The sequence below is a fragment of the Trichosurus vulpecula genome, chromosome 3, assembly GCF_011100635.1.
Source record: "Trichosurus vulpecula isolate mTriVul1 chromosome 3, mTriVul1.pri, whole genome shotgun sequence".
Taxonomy (NCBI): domain Eukaryota; kingdom Metazoa; phylum Chordata; class Mammalia; order Diprotodontia; family Phalangeridae; genus Trichosurus; species Trichosurus vulpecula.
In genome coordinates, this window is record NC_050575.1 from 310,059,506 (window position 1) to 310,072,958 (window position 13,453).

Consider the following 13,453-nt stretch of genomic DNA (forward strand, 5'->3'; position numbering starts at 1 on the left):
ACAAACAATGTTAGGGACTTTTTTTTTATCCTAGAGTTACCTTAGTCCTTAGAGTACTTCCCCTGTGAGGGGGGTAAAGGAGGCTGTTCACTCTGCTGAGAGTCAAGGAATAATTTTTTTTGAGATATGAGTCCTTTTATGAAAAATGATGTGAGTGACTCTCTGGGAAATGAGGCCATCTACAGCCCACCTCCGTGGTGGGAAGCGGCAGATGAGCAGGGTCTAACGTAGGTCCTTTCAGAGTCCTGCCCTTGGTCCAGGTCAGAATAAAGCTCAGGCAGGTTTCTCAAAGAGGTACTCTTTCTTCTTGCTTTTGGCAAAGTCTCTCAGCATCACCACGACATCCTTTTCAAAGACCTCGGGGGCTGGCTTTGCTTCTGTTGCCCAGCAGTAGATATCCCAGTCGCTGCTGGGCTCATTGATCAGTGGGTCATGGAAGTTCAGCTGCCTCGCCATCATTCGCTGTAGATTGTCCTTGGCAAGAGTCTGGGTAGGATGCGCTTCTCCAGCAGGTCTCTCTTCTGGCTCTCATAAAGCAGGCGAGCCCTCTTGGTTTCAAGTGGTTCATCTCTTCCCATGGGGGTAAGAGGATTTCGAGCATATCTTTTTGAGAGTCTGCTGGGCTGTCCCCTTGGTAGTATAGTTCACACAATGAACTACTCACAAAGGGAGACACAAGAGTGTTCTACGACCAGGCAAGAAGCCGAACTGCAGCCGTAGACACAGCCGCGGCCGCCGCTGCCGCCATTTCCGCTCAGGTCCGGCCGGAAGAGCTTCTGCCCGCAACATCCGGGGGCCTCGCAGCTCGCCTGCAGAGCCTCTGAGGGGAGATGGGAGAACAGGGAATAATTCCACAGAAAGATTAAGGTCCGGTATCTGCATATAGAATAGGCTTTGCTTATGAGACTCTCTCTACAGCAGGGATGGGATAAGGGACCATGTGGGACATAAAATACTGAATTTGGGAGGGAAGACACACAGCAGGATACTTTGACTTTAAGTAGGTATTATTCTGCAATTTACTCTCATGTCAGTAAATTATGTATAAGCTCACTTGGATTGATTTGATAGACTTTGGGCACAATTGGGAATAGTTTAACATGGTCGTGAGATCATAAAGCAGAAAACCAAGAGGATATTGATCTGCAAAATTAGGAAAGCACTTACAGATACATAGTCTTTCTGAACACTCACATACCCTGATAGGTGTATATATACCTCAGGTGATTGATCCAAGAATTATTGGCGTGGTTTGACCATCCCTAGGGATGTAGGATATGTTCCTTTGATGAAAGATTTTCTACTCCTTTCTAAAGAGAATGCCAGAGCTGCCATAAAGCAAAGCTCACCTTGCATATGGGATGTTAGTGGTCTCTTCTCCATATATCTGTCAAATCAAGGAAGAACTGGACTTGAGTGGAGAGAAGTATTTTAATTGTTGAGGAAACATTTGTGCCTTTTTCTAAGTGATCTTCTTTGTTCTGGGTAGAGTTAGCCTCATGCCTATGGCAGTTGTTAGGTTGTGATCATTAGGTAATGGCTAGACATTCTCTATAGAAAGAAGTGGAATATCTTTTCCCAAAAAAACCTCTTCCTATATCCTCAGGGATGGTCTAAGCACCCCAGTAATTCTTCAGGTCAATCTCTGGAGGTATATATACACCTATCAAGGTATATGAGTGCTCAGAAAGACTAGTGTCTCTGATGGGAGGGATGCCAAGCCCTTTTCAGGCCTGCTTTCCACCTTTGGAGTCCTCTTGCTACTAACACTCACCTGTGGTTCCAAGAAGCTGTGGTATGTTCAGCAGCCACACCCCTGTAAACCATTTGGAAAGATGGGCAACAACAAGTGGAGGGTAATTGAGAGGCAACAAAACCATGAGGACTTCCCCCAGCAGAATGGGGTATATGAGAACAATTTGTTCCAACAGTCATGAAGGTAGCCGAAGCAGGTTCTTACTACCAAAGGCTTGTGTGACTCATAATCTTCTCATCACCAACACTATCTTCCATTTTCTTAAGTACATTAAAACTTCATGGGTATACCCTCTCAGCAAACATTGGCATTTAAGAGACTGTTATTATAAAGAGACAGACAAGATGTGAGAGTAATGAACATAATGTGTGGTACCTAGTGCTGGACCAATTATAGACTTATCCTCTCCAAGCTAAATATTTGCATTCAACAAAAGTAGTGGCCTCAAGGCAAGACTACTACCAGAAGACTTAATATCAAGATATTAGAGTTCTCCATGCATGAAAAGTTTGTCACTAACATAGAGGGTAAGCTGAGTTGGTAACAGTGGTACAGAAAAGGAGTGGACAGCTTTCATAATTTTGGTGTACAGCACTGCATTTACACATCTGGGCCAGAATACTCACAAACATAAAGATTGGTTTGATGAAAATACTGGAGAAATTAAGAACTTGATAAATGAAAAAATGAAAACAGGGTTTACCAGTAGGATAGTTTGTCTGTTTCTAAGAAGACAACATTTAACTCTATCAAAGGTAAAGTGCAGGTAATGGATGATACTCTTGTACTTTCCTAGTCACCAATGGAGTGAAGCAGGGATCTGTGCTTGCTCCCATGCTTTTTAGCATGACACCTTCAACAAGTTAGTGAAAACAGCATCAAGGTTAGCTTCTGCTCTGACGATAAATTATTTAACTTGAAAAGACTATACGCTGAGACTAAAGTGAAGGGAGAATTTGTTCATGATTTTTTGCGTGCAGATGATTATACACTTATTGCAGCCTCTAAGGCTTACATGTAAGAGTACGGATCAATTCTCTGCTACTTGTGCTAATTTTGGCTGAATATTTTACAAGAATACAGACGTTCTTCACCAGCCAGGACCACACAATCCATACAGGAATCCATTTAAAGCAAATGGAAAAATTTTGAATGCTGTAGCTCTGTTCATTTACTATGGCAGTGTACTTTCCAAGGATGCCTATATATATGATGAGGCTGCCACATGCATTGCCAGAACTGACTCAGGGTTTGGGAGGCTCTGAAGGAAAATGTGGGAGAGAAGAGGTATTAGACTGCCCACCAAACTGAAGGGCTACAGAGCCACTGTGCTGACTTCAATGTTGTATGCCAGTGAAACCTTGACAGTATACCAACACCTTCCAGGAAGCTGAGTTGCTTCCACTTGAATTGTCTGAGGAGTATTCTGAAGATCACCTGGCAGGATCAGGTACCAGACACTGAGGTCCTTTCTCAAACTGAACTGCCAAACATGCAAATTCAACTTCAGAGAGCATTACTCAGATGGGCTGGACACATTGTTCGATTATTAAACTGTTTTGTGGAGAACTCACACAAGGCAATTACTTAAATGAAAATCAGAAGAAGTGATACAGGGACACTGTGAAGGGCCCTCTGAAGAATTTTGAAATTGATTCGTGTTATTGGAGAAACTGGAACAGGACTGCCCAGCATGGCATGCCGGGATCAAAGAAGATACTGTGATCTATTAGCAAAACAGAATTATAGTAGCTTAAAAGAAACGTGAGATACATACATTTAGAGACATTGCTACTTCAAATGTTCATGTGGACTATTTGCGTGTGACGTTTAGTAGAACCTTTCAAGCTTATATTGGTTTGATCAGTCACAGTGGGACACACTTTACCTTGACCTTGACATAGTGATGTCATTTTGGTCATCTTCAAGCATCAAGGACAACAGCCAATATATCTCTCATTTTTTTGCCAATTTTGCAGATCAATCTATCTTGCTTTTCTGCTTTATGATGTCATTATCGTGTCACTGTACTCAACTATGCCCAAAGACAATCAAACAAATCCAGGTGAGATGATAAAAATGTACTAAGTAAATTACAAGCAGAGAAACCTCTGAAAGTCAAAGTATTCTGCAACCACTGAAAGTCAAAGTATTCTGCTGTATCTTTCCTCCTAGTTGCAGTATTTTATTTCTCCAGTGGTTCCCTACCATATTCCTGCTCATTCCTGGAAGAGTTGCTTTCCCAAATCCACAATTTTCTGATATGAACCATACAGTTAAATGAAATTGGGAAATTCTAGAGTGTCTTGGAGGAAATGGCAGGACTTTGGAAGTTGGAGAGAAGAAATTACTCTAAGAAACAGTTGACTCCAGTGGAAGAGCTCCACATATTGAATGTCATAAGTGTCATCCTTATACCACAGATTACTTTGGAGTGGTCTATGGCAATAAATAGCATAAAAGAGATCATTGATTTTATCTATTGAAATAAACTAATAGATAAAATAAAGAGGTATCCCATGTTAATTGGGATCAGTAGAATGGATCATACACAGACTGTCATTTTGATTTTGGGGGACGTTTAAACTGGGTAATCAGATTATTTAATTTCTTTGTTTTCTATTTATGATATTCTATGCAATTTGAATAGTGCTGATTTTTCTAGCATGGTATATTTCACAGTTATCTTGGCTTGTGGGTATAGCTAAGAGTAGCCTATGACATGTGACTATATGCCATAGCCAAGAATTCTCTGGACTTAAAGTAAGGAGAACAGAGCTATAGGCCTTACATGGGCACTTAATAAATGTAGGGCTTTAGAAAAGTCATCACTTTTTTCTTTGAATCCCACTTTCTTCATCTGTAAAATACAGATAACAATACTAGTATCACCTACTAAATAGATTATAAAAAAATTTGATTACAAACCACTACAAATACGAGATGACATTATTATCATGTGTGCCAAAATCAGCTGTATGATAAAAAAAGAATTAAAATTTCAAAACTAGCATAAAAGTTTTGAAACAAAACATTTAAAAGTGGTGCAAGACTCTCTGGTATTTATATATGTAGTCTGGGCATCTAAAGAATGAATGTTTCAATTAAAATATCTAAATGCTAGTATATTTAAGTAAAATCTAATGCCTTAGTCAGAGGTTTCAGTGTATGAAACTGTCTAAAGAGTTTGACTTCTTGTGTGAAGATCAGTTAAATTCAAATACCAGTTCATTTATTCATTTGTCTTAATGATCTATAATTATGGTAAAACCTCTTAGCTAAGCAAAAAGAGTTTGCTCTCTGAATTGAAATGTTAATGAAAGGATACTTAATGAATTGTATTAATATTCTCCACTGCTCCATAACATTAATCACTATTGTATCTTTACTTATTTCTTATGCATGAATTTTTAGGAAGAATGTGTCATGACTTCTTAGGTTATAAGCTCCTAGAAGGTAGGAACTCATTGCAAAGATGTTCAATATAACAATTTGCTTGCTGTGGGCTCACTATAAATTAAATATTTAACAGAAGGTACTGACAAAGTTTTAGAAAGGGCACTGACAAGCTGGAGTTTATCAAAGGAAGAATAGAAAGAAGGAAGAATATAAGCATTTATTAAGCAACTACTTTATGCCAGGCATTTTGCTAAGCACTTTACAAATATTACTGCATTTGATCATCACAGAAACACCCTAAGAACTAAGTGTTATTGTTATTCCCATTTTAAAGTTGAGGAAAATGAGGCAGAGGTTAAGTAATTTGTCCAAGATCACACAGATAGTAAGTGTCTGAGGTTTTGAACTCAGGTCTATCCAGTGCCCCTCCAGTGCTCTATTTAACTCACTGCCTAGCTTCCTCAACTAACAGGGTTGTGAGTAGGTAGAAAGCTATGCCATGTGAAGCTTATTTAAAAGAACTAGGCATTTTAGCCCTGTAAAGAAGAGAGTAGATTTTGGGGAAGCATAGTAGATATATTCAAGTTCCTCAAGGGCAGAGATCATTTCGCATTTGTCTTAGTAACTATAGTGTTTAGTACATTACTGGTCCATATTAAGTGAGTAATGTTAGGTGGATATTATTAAATATACATACTGATGATTGGATTATTCAAGTAATTTAGGACCATCTGTGGAAAAGGAATCAGGCTTGTGTTTGGCCCTAGAGGCAGAATGAGAAGTAAAAGGTAGAAGTTTCAGAGAGGCAAATTTAGAGGCAGAGTAAGGGAGGTGATTGTCTGTATTTTGTGGGGGTTGATGGGGGATGAGGGTGGATGTTGCAAAGTGGACGGAAGAAATAAACCAAACCGAAACAAAACTTCTAAACAAGTCAAGTTGTTCAGAAGTGGAATGGTCTAGTTGCTTCAGGAAGTAATATATTGTCCATGATCGGAAGTCTGAAAGTAGAAAATGGATTACCATTGGTCAAGCATGTCAGGGAGGCAGTTCCCACTTGGGTAAGCATTGTGGGACTAGATAAATTTAGAGATCCGAATCAACTGTGACACCCAGTAGTAACTATTAAATGCATTTTATTATAGAAAGTGGTTTTATATATCTCAGTTCCTTTTTTTTAAGGATTGAAATGCAAAGATTTTGCAGACTTGGCTCAACGCTGACTCTGGATTCTGAGCACATGATAATTTCCAGTGTTATGTTTCTATCACTGATGGCTCAGCAAACCAGATCTGAAAACACTTTTCCAAATAATAATTTGGTGTCCTATGTAGCACTGCCTCCTAGCAATGTTTAGAAATTTAGATCAAATGCAATAAATGCCCTGAACATGAAAAGTCCCATGTACCAGAAATAATGAGTGATAACTTATAAAGGCCTAGGCCAGGGGTGGGGAACCTGTGGCCTTGAGGCTTCGTGTGGCCCTTTCCTGGCCTAGGCTCAGCTGAACCTTGAAATAGTCCACGCTTTGATTCCTTACATGGACTTGCTTTCTCCATTCCTAGCATGTCGCCTTCACTGATCACTATATTGTCATTCCTTTGCAAAGAATTTCCATTTACCTTACAAAATGCCAGATCATTTGTAACAAGATGTATGTACTCCACTCTGAAACTTAAGAGTGAAAGTGATCCCTGGAGTACAATTGGTTCATAACCATCTTTTCAATTCAATAAACATTTATCAAGTTTCTGTCATGTGCCAAGCACTGTTCTAGGCCCTAGGGATTCGAAGAAATAAAATGAAATATGTCCTGTCCTAAAGGAGTTTATATTTTATTGCCAAGAAACAATATGGACCTTGAAAATAAATTAAATACGAAATATAGACTAAGTAGTTTAAAAAGGAGTGCACCATCATCTGGAAGATTGGAATAGTCTTCCTTAGGAAGTAGAACTTGAATTTTGAAGGAAGTTATCTATTCTCAGAAGCATCATGGAATAGGAAGAGCATTCTAAGTATGAGATGCCTGCCCTATGCAGAGATCAGGAAACAAGCCACTTAGGCTGTAGCATGTCTTGTACTAAGGAGAGAGAGGGAGAGGGAGAGGGAGAGGGAGAGGGAGAGGGAGAGGGAGAGAGAGGGACAGGGAGAGAGAGAGAGAGAGGTGGGGGGCGGAAGGAGGGAAGGAGGGAGGAAAGGAGGGCGGGAGTCAGAGTTTATTAAATGCTTATTTTTAGGCAGGCAATGTGCTAAGCACTGGGAATAGAAATACAAGAATACTGGATATGCCCTACTCTCAAGGGGCTTATATTCTAATAAGGGAAGAAGAAAAATAAAGGGGAGGTAAAAAAACCGGGAGATATGGGCAGTACCTGTCTGAAAGCAAAGCTGCTGATTAGGAGGTAGAGAAGTGAGTCAAGGGATGGCCTCTTTAATTAAAAAGAAATCCAATGGGGAGGCAAAGACCCCTAGGGTTGTTGGCCTAAAGAGAAACAGATACTATTTACATTCACTCAGCCGGGAGAGCAAAAAATAGCCATTACATGGTGCTTGGGCAAGGACCTATTGTTGTACAATCTATGAGCTCCAGAGTGAAATGGGTTTAAGATTTGGTCTTTGAGAAAGAAACCTAACCAATAAACACCAAGATAATTAGGAAGCTTTCTACCATCAAAATTTACCTTCCTTTGGAGAGGAGAGGTAGAGGAAGAGCTAAGTGACCCAACTTGCTGAAAAGATAGATAATAATCCGCCATTTTCTTAAGGATTTCCAGGTATAGATTCTACATTTTCTCCTTTTACTTTACATAGCACTGTATTGTCACATTTAAACTAAATGCAACCTTGCATTACCTTCTGATTCACAGGCATAGATTAGATGTTTCATGCTGAGAGGATTGAAAGAATTAAGTGTTCTAACTCAGGAAATAAATTTCTTCCTTCTTTCCTTCCTTCCTTCCTTCCTTCCTTCCTTCCTTCCTTCCTTCCTTCCTTCCTTCCTTCCCTCCTTCCTTCCTTCCTTCCCTCCTTCCTTCCTTCCTTCCTTCCTTCTTTCCTTCCTTCCTTCCTTCCTTCCTTCCTTTTTTCTTTCCTGTATTTAAAATAATGAGTGCTACCCCTCATTTTACAGATGAGAACACTGAAACTTAAGTGAGGATAAATATCTTGTCATGACCCCATATCTAGTCATGCCAAAGACAGGATGTGAACTTAGATTTCCCTGACTCCAAGATATGTATTTTGTCTACTATGACACACTGCTTCTCAATATACTAAAATAGTAACTCACATTTATGGACCCCTTTGGAATTTTTCAAGCATTTTCTCCACAACAACCCTATGAGATACATGCTACACATGCTATTATCCCCATTTTTTTTAACAGCCAGCAGATATCCTTCCATATCTCCCATGAGCATAGCTAAGAGAGTTTGTCAAATGCTTCACAAATCTTTAGGTATACTTTACCTGCTGAATTCCCCTATAATGTTTATCCCATAAAAACAGAAAACTAGGTTAGTCTGGCATAACCTATCTCGTTGACGTTTAGTGACCGCAACTGGCTGATTTAGATGGTTACATACCATTCCTTTAAAAACAGTTGAGAATTCTGCCAGGAAGCAGTCAAGTTCACTGGCCTGTTTTGATGATCCACCTTTCATTCTAAAAATTAAGAAAACCTTTGCCATTCATTTCTGGATACCTCTTGAATTCTCCAAGGTCTTTCAAAGTTGATAGATATCAGCCCAGCAATTAAATCAGTTGAATTATATTTTTATTTTTTTTGTTTATATTTGGGTGTAGTATATATAGATCTGTCTCTGTATTTCCAGTGCCTAGTACCATGTCTTGCACATAGCAAGTATTAAATTGAATGCTTATTGAATTGATTTATGACCTGTCAAGATGAAGTGACTTGACCAAGGTCACAGTGGAGCCAATCCATACATCCAGGTCTTCTGACACCAAGGCCACCTCTATTGAGATAATTTGTACTGCTGGACATACTTAATGAATCACCAAAACAAATTTTAGGATAAATCCCTTTGGTTTAATGATGATTCAGCATTCACAGGTTAATCAGTCACCACAAAGCTGTTCTTGGCACCTTCATACTCAGTAAGAAGCAACTGTGTGCTATTCCATTAATCATTTCTTAAATCCTTGCACTTGAGGATAAATGAAGAATCCAATAATATGAAAATAATCCCATGTAGCCTCGTAGGATGGGCATATTTTTCCCTCTTTCACTCAATTTTTCTATTGTTTACAACTCAATTAATCAACATGTAATTTAATTTTAGGGAGACAAATCCAAAAGGTAGTAATGATCCCATTAAAAATAAATTCCATTTAATAATGTTTGGTCCTCATAGCAAACTGACAAATAGATAGATTGTTAAAAAAAATCTTGACACTATGATCACAGATCTCTGGAACATAGGAGCAGGTGTCCTTTAAAAAATACCAGTTCCAGCTCTTAATTTAATTGAATTTCCCTCTCCTGACACTTCTGACTCACTTAAGCTTACTGCTCTGTTTGTCAGTACTCTGTAAAGACAGCACATTTCATGAAGTCTAATCTTTTGACTGAATACGTCTGCTAATCTGGAGCCTTTGATGACATACTTTTAGGTTTATACATAGGCCCTAAAATGAGCAGTATTAAATCTCTAGGTATGTGCATTCCAAAGGCTATGTTAATACAGTCTTACTTCTTCCCCAAATAGGTCTGTATTTTGGCATGCCTGGATCAAAATGACTAAAGAATCTCCAATTCAGTCTCATTTCCACCAAGTACCACATCTCTTTTCATCCTTTTGTTTTAAGTTTCTATTCTCTGGATAAACAAATACTTTCCTCCAATCTCTACATACATACAAACACTATATGCACACACACACGTGTGTAGGTATATAAATATAATTTTTAAAAGTTTGTTGTGGACTTGCACAAAGAGAATAGTAGTTTAACAAGGCCCATCTATACTCTCCTTGAAAATCTTTCATTGATGCCTCATCACAGATTAGACGTGGTTCTGCGTTATTAAAGTCATTGGTAATGATATCCAAATTTTGCTAGGTCCCACAAAGTTGGAAAGATTTTATGTATAAACTGGGGGAACAACTATATCTGGCAATCAAGGACAAGACTAAGTTCAGAGATATTTGTCATTCTAGAAATAGCCCCAGGAGAATGAATTGCTTGGCCATACTAACTTATGAGAGTGGTAGAGCAGGGAGAAGAGGGATATAGATCCATGCCAGGGGAGGGAGAATCAATATGAAGAGATGAATGGTTTTGACAATATTTGAATTAAGACGATCTGACATGGAAGAGTCAACTCTGATGTTCTTCTTGCTCTGTCCCTTAGTGGGTCTTGTTAATAAGGGTTATGGCCAAGAATCCTCTTTATAGATAGATAACTTCTTGTTTGGGTTTCCTATATAGTGTACTTAAATAGACTAATCTACTTTAATTTTCATATCCTACTTAAATTTTCATAAAGTATTTTACATAGTCTTTAATGCTATTCCTGTGTAAAAGATAAAGCTATGAGATAGAAGATAATGCAATTAACTAAGTCTGAAATGACTTGAATATCTTGAACCCAAAGAGAATCTATTATGACTTGGAAAGAGTTGCCTGGTAGAATACCCTACAACACTGTATGACTAGATCCAGGATTTTAAAAGATCTTAACAAACAGGAAAATTGGGTTAAACCAACTAAGATTCAATGGATAAGGATGAATGTGAAGACTTGGGTTCACATATCAACATCCTGAGTGAAAGGTAGGTAAATTATGACTAGGTAATGAAAACTATGTCTAGGAAAATTCTAGAGATTTTAATGAACTATAAGGTCAATATGTGTTAACAGTTTGATGGACGAGAAAGCTAATACAGCCTCGTACTCCATTATCTGAATACTGGGCATAATAGTGCTGGGCATCATTCCATTTTACATCTGCAGCTCTACTTTGTTTCAATTGCATGGAACAAGATACCTTTGCTCAGGTCACCCTTTGTGTGTGTCCCCCTCCCCCTTCTAGCTTCTTTTTATGTTGTCTTTCTCCATTATACTGTAAGCTTCTTGAGGACAGGCAGGGACTGTTTATTTCTTTTTTTTATTTGTATCCCCTGGACTTAGCACAGTATCTGGCACATGGTAGGCACTTAATACATATTTACTGAATTGAATTTATAGAAAAAAAGTATTAAGTAACTGAGACAGAAGGTGACCAGAAGAGTAAGTCAACATTCAGGAATGAATGACATCCAAGGAACAGGCAGAAAATACAACATGAGGCTAATGCACAAGTTCAAAGAAAATGGGTTTCAAACAATTTATGAACATTTCCCCAATATTTATTAAACACTTGCTATGTGAAAGGCAATGTGCTAGGCCCTGAAACAAACCCTATATGAATACAAAATTGTTCCTGTCCTCAACTTGTCTGAGTTCTTCTGGGACAGTAACACACACACACACACACACACACACACACACACGCACACACACACACACACATATACATATATACAGGCATATATAGAAATACACATATGCATACACACAGAGAGACAGAGAGGCAGAGATAGACACGGAGAGAAAGAGAGAGACAGAGGAATGAAAGAAAAAGGAAGAGATTACTAATAACTAGAGGGAGGACAAATACCTTCAGTGAGAAGGAGGCACCTCATTTAAGCCTTAAAGGACACAAGGAATCTAAGAGTCAGAGATTGAGAAGGTGTGCATTCCAGGGAAAAGGCAGGGAATGACTGCGAAGGTACAGAGATATAATGTGGAATGCCAAAATTCAGAGAGGAGCTAATAAGTTACTTTGGAATAAATGTGAGGTGAAATAATATGAAATGTGGGTACAACAGTAGGTTGGAGCCAGATAGTAGATGGCTTTAAATTCCAAACTAATGAGGTTGAATTTTATACTTGAATAAGTAAGTTGCCAGTTAAAATTTTTGGACAGGGGAATGATTTGTTCAGGCTTCTGTTTTAGGAAGACATTGTCAGTTGTGTGTAGGATGGATTATGAAGGGGAAAGATGTATAGCAGAGACAATTAGGCAGCTATTACAGTATTATAAATGAGAGGTGATGAGAGTATGAACTAATGTCCTGGTTATGTGAGCAGATAGAAGGGACAGATTAAAAGGCATTGTGAAATGAGAGACTGTAACACATTATTTGATGCGTTAGGTGAATTAAAATAAAACAAACACAAAACATATTGAAACCATGCTTTCAGAAAAAGAAAAAAAAAAAACAAAATCCACAATACATAAAGGAAAACAAGGAAATTGTGTAATTAGTAAAGGAACTGTAGAAAAAGAAACAATATCAATATTAAACTTTTATGTCTCGTAAAGCATTGTATCTAAATTCTTAAAGGAAAAGTGGACTGAATCTCAAGAAGACATAAATATTTACGTAATAATAGGATGCTTTGCTTTTCCTCTCTCAAACTCTTTTCAAATTTATAGGAATGATAGATATATAATTGAATAAATATTAGAGAAAATATTATTAAAAGACCTATGGCACCTCCTGAATGATATATCTACCTCCATAAACCCTCTCTTTCATTTCTCTCTTTTTGTCTCTCTTTCTCTCTGTGTCTCTCCATGGGTATGTGTGAGATCACACATGCACACACCCACATATACATGTATGTATATGCCAATTCTAAAATGCTACTAAAAGTGAAATAGAAATGAAATAACTGAAAGCATATTTAGTGCCAGGCCAACATAATAAAAATGAAAATATTTCCATAGTTCATTCATGTTTGTGTGTGTGTACATAAATACACATACATAGATGTATATATATATATATGTATGTGTATGTATATGCATATATAATTATAGACATATCAAACTACAAATAAGATATAATTTACAGAGTAATTTTACAGAGTAAATCAGAGTAATTAATAACATTTAAGGAGTAATTGATAACATTCATTTGGAAGAAAACCATATAAAGAATAATAATATAAATACTGAAAAAATGTAGAATCAAAAGAAAAATAATGCTTCTAGACCTAAATACGTATTATAAAGCAGCAATCATCAAAACTATTTGGTATTGCTAAATACATACTTATATATCTATATATCTATATGTATGTTCATATACACTCATATATATATACATGTATATATACATGTGTATATGTATGTGTGTGTTCATAAATGGGTATTGGTTATGCCATGGTGTTTGTGGGAGTGTCAACAATATTGAAATCCCTTAGGCAATGGTTGAGATGGGAGGG

The 13,453-nt window shown here is 37.7% G+C and overlaps 1 pseudogene; it reads right to left on the reverse strand.

The window, feature by feature from the left end:
• Positions 1–273: 273 nt before the first annotated feature.
• Positions 274–748, reverse strand: LOC118842525 (annotated as a pseudogene).
• Positions 749–13,453: the final 12,705 nt, after the last annotated feature.